Source organism: Coenobita brevimanus, chromosome 92 (genome assembly GCF_032717465.1).
Source record: "Coenobita brevimanus isolate Jiangsu-jjx chromosome 92, ASM3271746v2, whole genome shotgun sequence".
In the NCBI taxonomy this organism is placed as follows: domain Eukaryota; kingdom Metazoa; phylum Arthropoda; class Malacostraca; order Decapoda; family Coenobitidae; genus Coenobita; species Coenobita brevimanus.
Window position 1 is genome coordinate 34,622,235 of NC_137045.1, and position 14,123 is coordinate 34,636,357.

Sequence of the window (14,123 nt, forward strand, 5' to 3'; positions counted from 1 at the left end):
GTAGGCAAGCCTCAAGTGCAGGTGGCACTGCCAGCCCTGCTTCAAGCTCCGCCATCACATCAAGGTGATCCCCCTCAGCGGGGGAAGAACCGGTGATGGTAAATGGCTACTATGGCAGGCAAAGAACTGGACGGACCACTCCTTTGGGATGGAGAAGGGCTAGGGGACAATTCTTGCCTGCACCCAGGAGAGAGGGGTCAAGGACAGGGGCCAACTCGTCCTTGATAGTCTGGATGACACTCTTGATGTTGAGGACTGTTTCCGTCAAGAAGACCACCTTCTGTACTAATTAATGCAAACTCCATCCCATCCTTGTAGTGATTCGGTGCCCACACCGGTCCGTCCTCGGAGATGGTTGCTAATGGCATCCATCTCCATCGAGGAAGTGGAGGGAGCCCCATGGATTGATTGATTGATTGATTGAAAATAATTACAATCTGGCGGCGCAACTGCCAGGGTCATATGCCGCCGGATGACAAAGTAGAAGGCACGGCAAAATAAAAAGTGTCTATTCAAAATAAAGTTAATATCTGTTAGTAGGAATAAAACACTAAAACTAATAAAAGAATAATTTATAAAATAATTACTTATAAAAGTGGAAGGAGGCCCGCCTCCTGAAGAAAACTAAAAACATCAGTAAAATCGTTAGAGGCCTCACCAAGCATCGAGGATAAACAGTAGGCACCATCTGCTCCCCCATGCCTATGAAGGAACCTCTGACGCAGGCCCCCCAGACTCGGACACTCGACCAGCAAGTGACGGACAGTAAGGGGAACGAGGCAGTCATCACAGTACGGTTGCGTTTCACCACACATGAGGAACCTATGTGTAAGCCGAGAATGCCCAATGCGAAGCCTAGCAAGAGCCACCTCCAGTCGTCGAGACATAGAGGGAAGAACCCTTGGCACAACCACACTCTGAAAGATTTCTTTTAGTTTATTTTGAGACACACCATCCCAGTGTCTCTGCCAACACGTACGAATTGCATACCGCAAGTAAGGTGTTACATCAGAAACAGGCAGTGAGTAGTCAGCTGTTGAGAAGACGCAGCTTTAGCTAAAGTATCTGCCCTCTCATTGCCCACCACACCAACATGTGCAGGAACCCAACAGAAGTCTACACGGCGGCCACGGCGGCCAAGAAGAAAAAGCCACTCTAAAATTGATAAAACCAATGGATGGGATGCATTAAAAGACTCCAGTGCAGACAAAGCACTACGTGAGTCACTATAAATCACAAAAACGGATTGGCGGAGAGTAAAAATGATTTTAAGAGCATACAAAATTGCAGTCAGTTCTGCTGTATACACTGAAGTAACGCCAGGAAGGCTACCGCCCCTACTAAAGGAAGGGAAGACAACACCAAATCCTACTCCAGTATCAGTCTTAGACCCGTCAGTATAGACGGGGACAGAACCCTCATGAATGGAGGCATGTTCTAAAAAGAGAGAGAGGGACACCTGAGAGGGAAGCGAGCCCCTTTTTCCAACAACGGACCTACAGAATGTCACGCGAGGGAGTAGCCAAGAACCCACCCTTGGGATCCGATGTGGACAAATTGCCAGTCTCGGGAGAGAAAGGGCTAGCATAACAGACTGGACCCTGTAACCAAATGGCTTTGGGAAATTGGGACGGGTCTCAAAAACAGAAGATCGGGAATCCTGTGAGACAATGGCACAAGAAATTGAGTCAGGAATGCGGTGAAGACGATACCAACACCTCATCATTAGCAACTTGCGCCGCAAGTCCAAGGGGAGTACACCAGCATCTACCAACAAACTTGGAATTGGGGATGATTTGAATGCCCCAGTTGCCAGACGAACACCAGCATGATGCACAGAATTTAATAACCGGAGGTGGGCATCTGTTGCAGAAGAGTAGACCTCACACCCATATTCAACTTTAGGAAGAATAAGAGACCTATGCAAGAGGAGGAGGGTCTGACGGTCAGCACCCCAAGAGGTATGAGCTAAAACCCTCAAAAGACTCAAAGCTTTAAGACAAGCCACCCTAACAGAACGAATATGAGGAACCCAGGTTAATCTTCTATCAAACAGAAGACCCAGAAACCGCGTCTCTTCCACACAGGATATTCTTCTACCATAGAGATACAAGTCAGGGTCTGGGTGGACTCCTCGAAGACGACAAAAATGTATAGCCACTGTCTTTGCTGCAGAAAAATGGAAACCGCGTGCTTCTGCCCAGTCAGAAATTCTATTGAGAGCCAGCTGCAACTTCCTCTCTATCAGAGACATTCTAGACGCAGTGAAGGAAATCGAGAGGTCATCAACATATAGTGATCCTCGTACACCATCAGGAAGTACACTGATGACGCTGTTAATGGCTACAGCGAACAGAGTAACACTAAGGATACTCCCCTGTGGTACTCCATCTTCTAGTGCTCGGGCATTTGAAAGCACTCCTCCCACTCGCACCCTTAAAATTCGGTTAGATAAAAACTGTTGAATAAAAACAGGTAAGCGCCCACGAAGACCAAACTCATGAAGAGAGAGTAAAATACCATGACGCCATGCAGTGTCATATGCCTTTTCCAGATCAAAGAAGACCGTGACCTGGTGTTGGTTAATGGAAAGAGCCTCACAGACAGATGATTCCAAGGACAGTAATGCATCAGAGGTAGATCGCATTTTTCGAAAACCATACTGGGCAGGGGATAAGAAGTCACCTCTCTCTAAAAACCACACAAGCCTAACATTGACCATCTTTTCCAAAACTTTACATATACAAGACGTCAAAGAAATAGGCCGGTAATTCGTCGCCTGTAGGTGGTCCTTACCTGGTTTGGGGATGGGGATAACTACAGCAACACCCCAACAAGCCGGAAACTCCCCAGAACACCAGATCTTATTAAACAGTGAAAGCAAAAACAACAGGGACTCATCAGACAGGTGGCGTAAAAAGGCATAAGGAATATCATCAAAACCAGGAGAGGAATCATGGCACTGCGACAGAGCTGACTGGAGTTCAAAAATTGAAAATGGAACATTGTAAGGCTCTCCCCCAACAGAGGCAAAACTGAGACCACGAGATTCTAGGCGCCGACGGCGGCAAGCCAAAGGTGTATCTGCATCCTTCTTTGACACACTGGCAAAATGGTCAGCAAGCAACTCTGCAACAGCAAAAGGATCAGCCACAGTTCCACCTGGTGCAGATGAAACAGGAGGGGATGGAACAGTAAATTTACCTGAAATTTTCTTTACCCGGTTCCACACCTGGGTGATGGAAGTCCTCGAATTGATGGAGGAAACATAACCCTTCCAGGACGAACGCCTAGCCTCCTTTAAGACCCGCCTCATATGAGCTCGTGCCCTCTGATACGCCACCAAATACTGAGGATCCCCACGGTGACGACGAAGTCGTGAGAAGGCGATTCGTTTGGCTCTCACTGCGGAACTACACTCCGAGTTCCACCAAGGAACTGGACGTTTAGGAAACTGACCCTTTGTTTTTGGAATAGATAATAGGGCTGCTGAGTGCAGCACGGTATTGAAATATGACACAGCCTCCGTAAGACAGCCAAACTCATTGACAGAAAGGGAAATGGAACTTAATTCCCTGAAATATGGCCAGTCAGCCTTATCCAGAAGCCAGCGAGGAAGACGTGGCTGAGGTCCACCTGCACTAGCAGTTAAGAGTAACGGAAAATGGTCGCTGCCATACAGGTCTGGCAACACATCCCAGTTAAAATCTAAAAGAGCATCAGCTGAACATAAGGACAAATCAATGGCAGTAAAAGTTCCTGTCTGGCTATGGAAATAAGTCATTATATTGGAGTTTAAAATGCCCTAACTCCTCATCTTCCACTAAAGAGGCCAGCATAACACCCCGAGGGTTGGCCTCACTGTTTCCCCATAGTGGATGGTGACCATTCATATCGCCTAGTAACAGAAAGGGAGAAGGAAGGCCATGAATAAGGCGTTCTAGATCCGCCCTTTCAACAGTTGCACTAGGAGGTAGATAAAGACTGCAAACTGTATACTGCCGACGTAAAAACATCCGGACAGCAACTGCCTGCAAGGGACTGGAAATATCCAGATGACTACATGGAATATCCTGGCGAAGGAAGATAGCAGCACCTCCATGACGACCTTGGCCCAGCACAGGATCAGAATAAAAAGCATTGTAGCCAGAAGGACCAGCAGGAGCAGTATCACCAACCATGGTCTCCTGGATACACATGCATAGCGGAGTAAATTGAGAAACTAGATGACACAGTTCCTCATAGTTAGCACGTAAACCCCGACAATTCCACTGGATGATAGAACCCATAGTGGAGGGGAAAATGATTAAGTGAGTGACTGTACACCTGCTGACATGCGAGCGGGTTTGGAATGATGCTTAGGAAGGCCCTTGGTAAGAGACTGTCCAGCACCAGGAACCCGCGCTTTATGTCGAACATCCGTAGGCAAACGTGAGGACGTGGAAGAGGAAAGTTTTACAACACTCTTCCTTTGAGGTGGAATAACATTCGGTTTGGATAGATGCTTGGAGGCCGCCTTGGGTAATGTGGGACGGCCAGTGCTACCATTTGAAGCTCCAGAAGTGGACAAAGAGTTGACAGGATTAGAACCCTGCAAGGTTGACATTGTACTTTTCAGAACGGACGCATCAGCAGTCTGTCCAACACCATCCCCAGGTGGGGACCTGACTACAGGTGAACCACCAGCAGCAGCTTCCATTTGGCTAGACCTCTCAGCCTCTGAGGCAGAGGGAACAGTAGAGAGGTTGATACAAGGTTCAACAACAGAAACCTTAGGTGGCCGGCTTTCAGGCTCTGAGGACTCTGACGAATAACGATGACGTTTGCCGGATACAGAAGGAGCCTCGTTCATACTGGACAAGGGGGGATGAGTCTCGTCAGTGTGTACATCTGCCACCACCACAGAAGTACGCGAACCGTCAGCCACTGAGGTGGAGGCAGAGACAGTTGGAGCAGTGGGTGGATGAGCATCAGTCACACACTTATCAGTAATTCCAGGGTTAACAACATCCGTCAAATCAGTAGTTGGGGAAGTGGTCACTGTAAAGGGTCGTGGCAACTTCTGGGACACAGAACGACGTACAGGTGCCCCAGAATGGACAGAAGCATAAGTAACTCCAGGCCGAAAGAAGAGAGTCTGGGCCCTCCTCTTTGCTTCTGGAAAGGAAACCTTCTCACGTGCACGAATGCTCAAAACTTTCTTTTCAAGGCAGTAGCGAGGACAGTTTTTGGAAAATACAGCATGAGGACCCCCACAGTGATAGCATTTAAGGGGTCCTGGACAATCACTGGCATGACTCATATCGCCACAGGAAACACAAACACCAGGAAGGCCAGCCAGTGCACGTCGGCAAAATTTACTAACATGCCCATACCCCTGACAGTGAAAACACCGCTTTGGGTTTGGAACATAAGGCTTCACAGGCAGAGAGAGCCAGGCAAGTTTCACGGAAGCAGGCAATGTCAAGCGGTCAAAGGTCAGAAACAGCGTCGGAGTCGGGGTCAGAACACCATCGATCTTCTTCTGTACCCGGTCAACCTTTATAACACCATAAGAGCGTAGTTCTTCTAACAACTGTGACTCAGTGTACCGCAGGAGGTCTCGAGAGTAAATAACCCCCTTACTTTGGTTGAAGGCGCCATGGGGTACACAGGACATACTATTGCCAGCTACGGAGGTCAAATTCCGGAGACGGGAGCTTTCTGCTGGAGAGGACACCTCAATAAGTAGGCTACCATCCCCCTGGGTTGAGATCGCCGGTTCACGGCCACAAGCAGAAACAATGGCTCGGTGTAGTTCAAAAATATCTATATCCAGCACGGAACCACCAGCAGAGGGTTTCAGTACTAGATACTTATTGAAGGTCTCAGGCTCACTCTCTTCCGGATTGAACCCCGGAGCCAAACCAACCCGACGTGACCTCCTCCTATTCCCAGTTGAACGCTGGGTCAGAGGAGGATAGTCCTTTGGGGCCTGGAAAGGCTCTAACGTGGCAATCGAAGAGGATGCTTCTGCAGAATTACCAGGGACAGATGATGTGTCGTCAACAGTATTTTTAGGTAAATTATCCATTAATATACAACAGAAACTTCATTCCCCCACCCCTCCACCCACCATGGAGCCCAGCAAGGGGAGGTCATATCCCAGGGATAACACCACTGGCGACCCCAGAGGTAGCAGGAGAGTATACGCGGGTAACCACCAGGGGACCTGGGCAAGGGTGACTCCAGGACGATAGGAGCCACCAGACCCCCCAGTGCCCACTTGACCCTAGCCAACGCATGACCAGCCGATTGACCTGGTCGGGCCCAACCAGGCCACCCGTCTAGCCAGAATAAGGGACCAAAGAGGTGTATTGCTAGCTGCAGGGCGCATCGTGCAGCATCGCTCAACCTCCAGGACTCCCGTCTCCCAGCATTACGGGACGCCACGCACGGCAAACACGTGGGAAGGCAAGAGTCCCGCCCTAGATGGCAAATGGGCAGGGACTAACATCACCAGCAGGCCTCCTCCACCGGTGATGCAGGGGGCGCTTGGTCCACGTAGCTGACAAATACCGAACCCTACAAAGGTAGGCATGCCTCCAAAGTACGTGGCACCGCGAACCACGCTTCAAGCCCCGCCACCACGTCAAGGTGACCCCCTGCAGCGGGGGAGCCCCATGGAAGTCAGGGGTACATACTCAAGCCCTGACGTGACTACCCTAGGCGACTTACGGGGCGTAGGAACTGTGAAGGTGGCTCTCCTCTTGTATTCCATTCTGGCAGTGGAAACTTACCTGAACGACTACCAAACCAAAGTCACCCTGGAACTGAAATACTCGAGACCGGATGGGTTGTCTGGGTTTTGACCCATTGTGGTCTCATCATATGTGGTCAGGATTCTGCATCCGATCTTGGCTGCTAGAGTCCAGGGTGCAGACTTATTCTCTGATGCACTGCACCTTTCCAGTAAAGCGACGGGTGAACAAAGAACATCAACATGTTGAATACAATCCTCTACCAGGGTTATAGGAGGTAACGTATGTTTACATAGCATTGTTGAATGTCCATAAGGGGTTCAACTCACTATCCCACGATGCCCTGGGTACCATTCTTGGCTGAGTGAGCATGTCACATCTTCTAGTCCAGTATATAGGAATGGGATACAGAACCACATGGCTGGACTTCCTAGGATCGTCCCATTAGAGGGTTCCAACAGGGAGATCCTCTCTCTCTCCTATGGTTTTCACTGCTGCAATTGATTTTGTGTTAGAAGGCTTGGATAAACATCTCGGGGTCCGGCTAGGGGATCATCAAGTGACAGGTTTTTGCCTTTGCCAATGAACTACCTTTGACATCTCCCATCATGCCAGGCCTCAAGGCCTTAGTTGACACAACTATCTATTGCCTCGGTCAACTGGGCTGTCCATAAATCCTGATAAATGCAAATCAATAGCAGTGGTGCAGGATGGGAAGGGCAAGTGGTAAACCTGATCTGGCAACCCATTCTTCACTGTTGATGTACATTTGATCCCCACCCTTTGTGCCTCTCAGACTAGGAAGTACCTTGGTATGGACGTGGGCTTGAGGCCATCTCTCATATTTCACAGAGAAGCTAGAAGAATTGTTTGGGCGAATAAGAACAGTGTGCTTGTGCCCCCAGCAGAGGGTGTGGGCAATCACTGATGCGGTGTACCCAAGGTTACTTTATGGTCTCCTTGGCAAGGTGAATTTGGGTGTCCTTAAGGACCTAGATCTTTGTCTTTCTTCTTTCTTAGAATTCTAGAACCAGTATTTAAAGGCTGTGCCTTATATGATCATCCTACACAAGAAGTGGAGGAAATCATTAAGTAAGCAAACTGGACGCTACAACAGGTTAAGAAATTGTGAACACCATGATCCAGGATATCACATCACGTTGGACTGACACACAGTTAGGGAAACAAACAACACCACAAATACACGTGACAAACATGGTTTATTCGACCAAGGTGGAGCAATTCTAGGTAACATTTTTGGATTTTCTAAGAAAATGATCTTGAATAAATAAATAAATTTAACAACACTGCACAAATTCTTTCATATCAACATATGCTAACTGATACACAGAACACTATAATCATGATGATTGTAAGCAGCCTACGAAAGACAGAAATCAATTCAAGAAATTTTGGATAAAGTAACTGCACTGACCCTGACAGGGTCAGAAAATTGATCATCACACTGAAGAGAATCAGTGGGTCCTGGACCTCTGTCACCAGCAAGACAGAGAGGGCCTTCAAGGAACTGCTCAGCAGGTTCACGTTCTTCGCACCGGTCGATCTAGGAAGGCTCTGACCTTCTCAGCGGCTCTGATTACATGAAAGCCGTTAAGCTGTGTGGGAGATTAGTCAATACTCCTGTTCGTTCATCCAGAGGACGTGGTCATCAACACCGAAACCTACGCAGGATGTTCACATCCTCCAGGGGTGTGCATTGATGCATGATATCCACATCGTCCTGCACGACAGACTCGTGGAGTATGTATAGGGGCAAATTAAATGAGCGAATCCCAACTGTCATGTTGGGAGATTTTACTATGTACAGGAGCAGTAATGAGATGACCAGACCTTTTCGACACAGGAACCGCTGTGGTTGTATTAGATGTGCAGGTTGTCTTTGATGCTGACTATGATTCACTGGACTCGGCCTACACATGTAAGGTCGAGTACTCTGAACAATGGAAGTGAAAGAAGCGGCGTGTCGATGGGCAGCCAGGCCCGCGGCCATGGTCGAGGCTGTGACTCTCAACTGGTGAGGACTGTTAGTGGATAAAAGCTCTGTGACCCAGTCAAGGTTGGGAATCACACCATCTTTAGTGTCCATGGTGGTGAGGTCTTTGGAGGGATCACTGAACATCCTTCAGTTTAGTATAGAAGGGGCAGGAGACAGGGCACATTTCCCTCGTGACTCTTTCTGCCACCATTGGACCCTAGCAGTCAAGCTTACTGTCCATAAGTGGGTGGTCCTCATCCTAAGGACCGACGTCTCGTGCAGATCCCCCGAAATAAGAACGGTACATGGGCCGTATGACAATAGTAGAAGAGTGACAGGCTTCGTTTGTCATTTTTTGTTTGTCATATACAGTAGGCTATAAGAACCTGGCGAAACTATGACGAGGATGTACCACACATCCATACAAGCGAAATGCTGGAATTACAATTATGAGTTGGCTCTGTCAGTTTGTTTATTCTTTTTTATATGTTATAGTTGCCCCCTCTGAGGTTCTATCAGTCATAATTGCCAGATGCCTTATCATCTAATTAGTGATGCAAATGAATGAATGAACGAGATTCCCACTGTAGCTATCTACTGTCTAGCAAACCCTCGTCCCATTTTTAGGTTTAGAAAGAATATGAATTTTATACAATAGGAGGAGTATCTGGCAGTCATCACACAAAAAGTGTGAGCCAGAATCTTCATGGTATTAATACAAGCTGCCTTAACAACAGAAAAGAGGAACCCAGGTCAGTTGAGCATCAAATATAAGACCCTGAGTCCCTGCACACAGGAGATTCTGTGATCATGTAGACATAGGTCTGTGTCCGGCTGAGTCCCACGAAGACGCAAAAATGCATAGCCACAGTCTCTGTAGATGAAAAACTGAAACCATGTGTCTCAGCCTACTGGAAAGCTAATTAGAGTTAGCTACAACTTTCAACCAGAGATATCCGAGACGCAGTGACGAATATTAAAAGGTCATAGTCGTATATGCAACCACATACACCATCAGCAATTACATTGATTATACTGTTGATGGCCACAGCAAAGAGTGACACTAAGATTACACCGTTTTGGCAGACCATCTTCTAGTGAACTGGCATTAGAATTAAGTTATAGATTGAAGAATAAATACAATTTGGCGGCATAACTGCCAAAGTCATACGCAGCCAAACAACAATAAAAAAGGCAATAACAAAAATTAAAAGGATAATGTTAAAAAAAAAAAAATGCAAGGAAATCACTAAACAAAAAACACTAAATACTAAAAACAGAAAAAAAAAAACACTAAAATCCTATAAAAAAAAGGTCAGTTGCTTCCACAAAGGAAATGGTTCTTCCCCCCTTGCAACAGGCATCCTCCTCAAGCACCAATACAAGATGGTACGACCCCACACCCGCCCAGTGCTCAGAGGAAATGACATTGTAAATCCTCAAGACTGTGGCACTGCACAAGCATGGGTCAATCAGTCAAGGGGACCAAGCAACCTTCACAGACAGGAAGGGGAGGGCCCTTCTGTAAAAATTCATGAGAACCAGGCGTGGCCATGGAACAGCCGGCATAAGCTATCTCCCACCAGTGAGACAAACCTCCTTTACTGAAGGAGCCCACTTTGCCACAAACAGCACGAGTCTTATTAATCCCAGCGTTTTTTGTCCACAGTGACGAATTTTTAAACAATATAAACGTAAAAATCAGATGCAGGCAACTGATGCAGAAAGGGATGGGATCCTACAGTACCAGGAGGGCGAGCAAATTAGCCCGTTTTTCCCTGACACTCCCACATGGGATGGAACCCAACGAAACCTCACACGACAATGACGACTGCCGAGAAGCTACTCTAAGCATGGTAAATCAATGGATGATATTACCTAAAAGATTCCAGTGCAAAGAGCACACTCCAAGAGTCAATGAAAGTCAGAATGCAGACAGAGAGAGAGCAAAGATGATTTGAAAAGCAAATACAATCGCGGACAGTTCCACTGTCGAAAAACAGAATTATTGAGAAGTCTGCCATCCCGACTGAAAGAATGAAAGATGACACTGATCTCCAGCATCCGTCTTTGATCCATCTGTATAGACAGAAACGAAGCCCTCATGATTCGAGTCATGTACTAAAAAGGAGAAAGGGACCTCAGTGGAAAGTGAGCCCTCTTTTCCAGCACCGGATTCACAATGTTACACTGAGTAGTCAATAACACTCCCTGGATCTGATGCAAACAGACTGTGAGCCTAGGGACAGAGAGGGCAGACATAACAGACGGGACCCTGTATCCAAAAGGCTTTAGGAAACTTGGACCAATGTCAAACTGAGGATCATGGGAGATCTCGGCACAAGGCACCGAGCCCGAGAGGAAGTGACGACGATACCAGCACCTCATCAACAACGACTGGCGATGTAAATCCAAAAGGAGGGCACCAGAGTCCATTAAACGGGGTATCACACTGTACCTCGTAACAGGAACGGCCGAGGAAGATTTAAGTGGAACAAAACTTGGACGCTATCACACACGTTCCTCGTATCCTCGGCAAAGGACATGCTTCTCACACTGTTGCCAGAGACCCGTCTCGCGACTGTGGAAAGTGATTACTGTCGCTGACTCGGTAGAGAATAAGGAGAAACAACTTTGTTTACAAACAGGTACACACGCCGATGAGAAGTATACATCACATCACATTATCCAGGAGCCCCGTCGGTTAAAATGACTTTCGGTAAAAATGACTGGTAGCAGTACGTCTAGTTACAGTGGAATCCTCAGTTGTAAACACGTGATTATTTTATCGACATCACAGTTTCCTCGGTATAGGAATTATTAACTCTTTATAAGGTTTTCAAAACGATTGATATTTATTCTAAAATATTAATAAGTATTCAGTGTTAGGCTAAATGTTCAATGCTATAGTACGATATATTCTCTGTCGAGTCGCCTGGGTTTTGGTCACACTATTTTGTCCGTCGTATCCTCGACAGGAATCCATCCAGATGAATTCCAAATGCCAGTCGTATCGTCGGCAATTTTACCACGTTACCGTTCCGATTTACCGTCGTATCCTCGGCAAACCTCGTATGAAGTGCCGTCTGATACTCCCTGAACAAACTCGAAATTTGGAATGACCTGCACGTCCAAGTCGCCATACGAACACCAGCATGATGCATCGAATCCAACATCCAGAGACTAGCAATCATAGCGGAAGACTAGATCTCACACCCACACTTAAACATAGAAAAAATAAAAGATCTATGCAAGAATAGGAGGATCTGTTGGTCAGCATTCTAAGCGATATGAGTCAGAGCCTTCAGGAGACTGAAGGCCCTAATACAAGCTGCCTAAACATAATGGAAATGAGGAACCCAGGTCAGACGTCTATCAAATATGATAATCAGAAGTCTCGTACATGGAAGAGATTCAATGACAATAGATACAATGGTCCGGGGTCCAGATGAACCCCATGAGTTCGGCAAAAATGCATAGCTAGTCTTCGAAGAAGAAACGGAAACCACGAGATTCAGCCCCCTGTGAAACCCTGCTAAGAACCAGCTGCAACTTCTTCTTAACTATAGACTCAAGTCTGACCACTAAAATACGTCATCTTATCAGAACTAAAAACAGCCAGTGCCTCATCCTCCACCAACGATGCCAGCATAGTACCCAGAGGATTGGTCACACTGTCACCCCACAGCAAGTGATCACCATTCAAATCGCGCAGCTAAAGAAAGGGAAGGAAGTCTATGAAAAAGTTTCAGATCCGAGATACATCTTTTTGGCAGAGGCATCACGAGGGCAATAAAGATTACAAGCCGTATATCGAAGACTCAGAAAAACATGAACAACAACAACTTGTGGGTATGTGGAAATGTTGTGGCGTATCTCGTAGGAAAATAGCAGTGCCTCTTTGATGACCTTGGTCTGGAACGGTATTAGAATAAAAGACGTGATAACCAGGAGCATCAGTAGAAACAGCATCTTGAACCATGATCTTGACGCATGCTGATACTGGCAAAAACTGCAACAAGACAATGCAATTTCTCCCACCTGGCATGTAAACCATGCCATTTCCACTGCATGATAGAACCAACAGTGGAGGGAGGATCAGGATAAGGTGAGGGACATCACAGTCCTTGGCAAACATGCAGGTTTGGATTGGTGCTTAGGAAGGCCCTTGGAGACTGCCCAGCACCAGAAGGTTGCACATTGTGCTGACCATCTTAAGACAACAGTGGAGGATGTATAAAGTGCCACAATATTCTTCTTCAGAATCGTAAAGAAAATGTTGCCTGACAGACAGTATACAGGCCGCCTTAGGTGACTTATGGTGGTCAGCAGCACCACCAAAAGTATCAGAAGCAGAAACAGATTCCACAGGACCAGGACTCTGCAAGTACGAGAGCATATTTTGCTGAACAGGAGGACAACGATCCGAACAACATCACCACCCAGTGGGGGGCCAGACCACCGAGGAACAGCTTGCATTTGGCTAGACTCCAGAGATGCCAGGACAGGGGAAACAGCAGAATGGTCCTCACAAGGTTCCACAATGGAGACTTTAGGTGGAAGGTCCTCATGTTCAGAGTATTCTGAAGAATCACGACGACGCTTGCCAGGTACAGATGGAACTTTTGGGAGGCTAGAAAAATCATGAGAAAAGGACACATTGGTATGGTCATCAGTCACCATCATGGAAGAGTGCAGACTCTCTGCCGCTTAAGTGGAGATAGAAACAGCAGGAGAAGAGGGTGGATGAACACCAATTTTGCCAGAAGTAATAGCCTGGCAAATCACTAGTTGGAGGAGTGGGCGACAGAACAGATCGAGTTACAAATAGGACGGCACACAGACGCACTAGAGAGGACAAGGATAAGTAACCCCAGACTGGAAAAGGCGAGTGGGCCCTCATTTTTGTTTCAGGGAACAGAACTTTTTCATAGGCTTGAATGGAAAAGATCATCTTTCAAGCAGTAGCGAGGACAGTGGCAAGATGCTCCATGGGCAGTCCCACAGTGATAGCATTCAAGGGGTTACAGAGACACTGACATCAACTAGGCCAGCCTGTGCACGGCAGCAATAGCAGCTGACACGTCCAGATTTTTGACGGGGGAAAAACTACTTAGGCGTCGGCACGTATGGCTTCACAAGAAGTGACAGCCAAAAAGATCTCACAAAAGCAGGCAATGTTAAGTGGTTAATGGTTAGGAACAATGTTGGTTTCAGAATAAGAATACAGTCTACAATATTTTCTGCAAGTTCACAACAATCACCACACCAGCAGACTGCACTTCCTCAGACAGCCGTGTCTGAGTACTGGAGTAGGTCACTGGAAAAAATGCCACCCTTACACAGGTTTAACGTAGCATGAGGAGCACAAGAATCATTGTTACCAG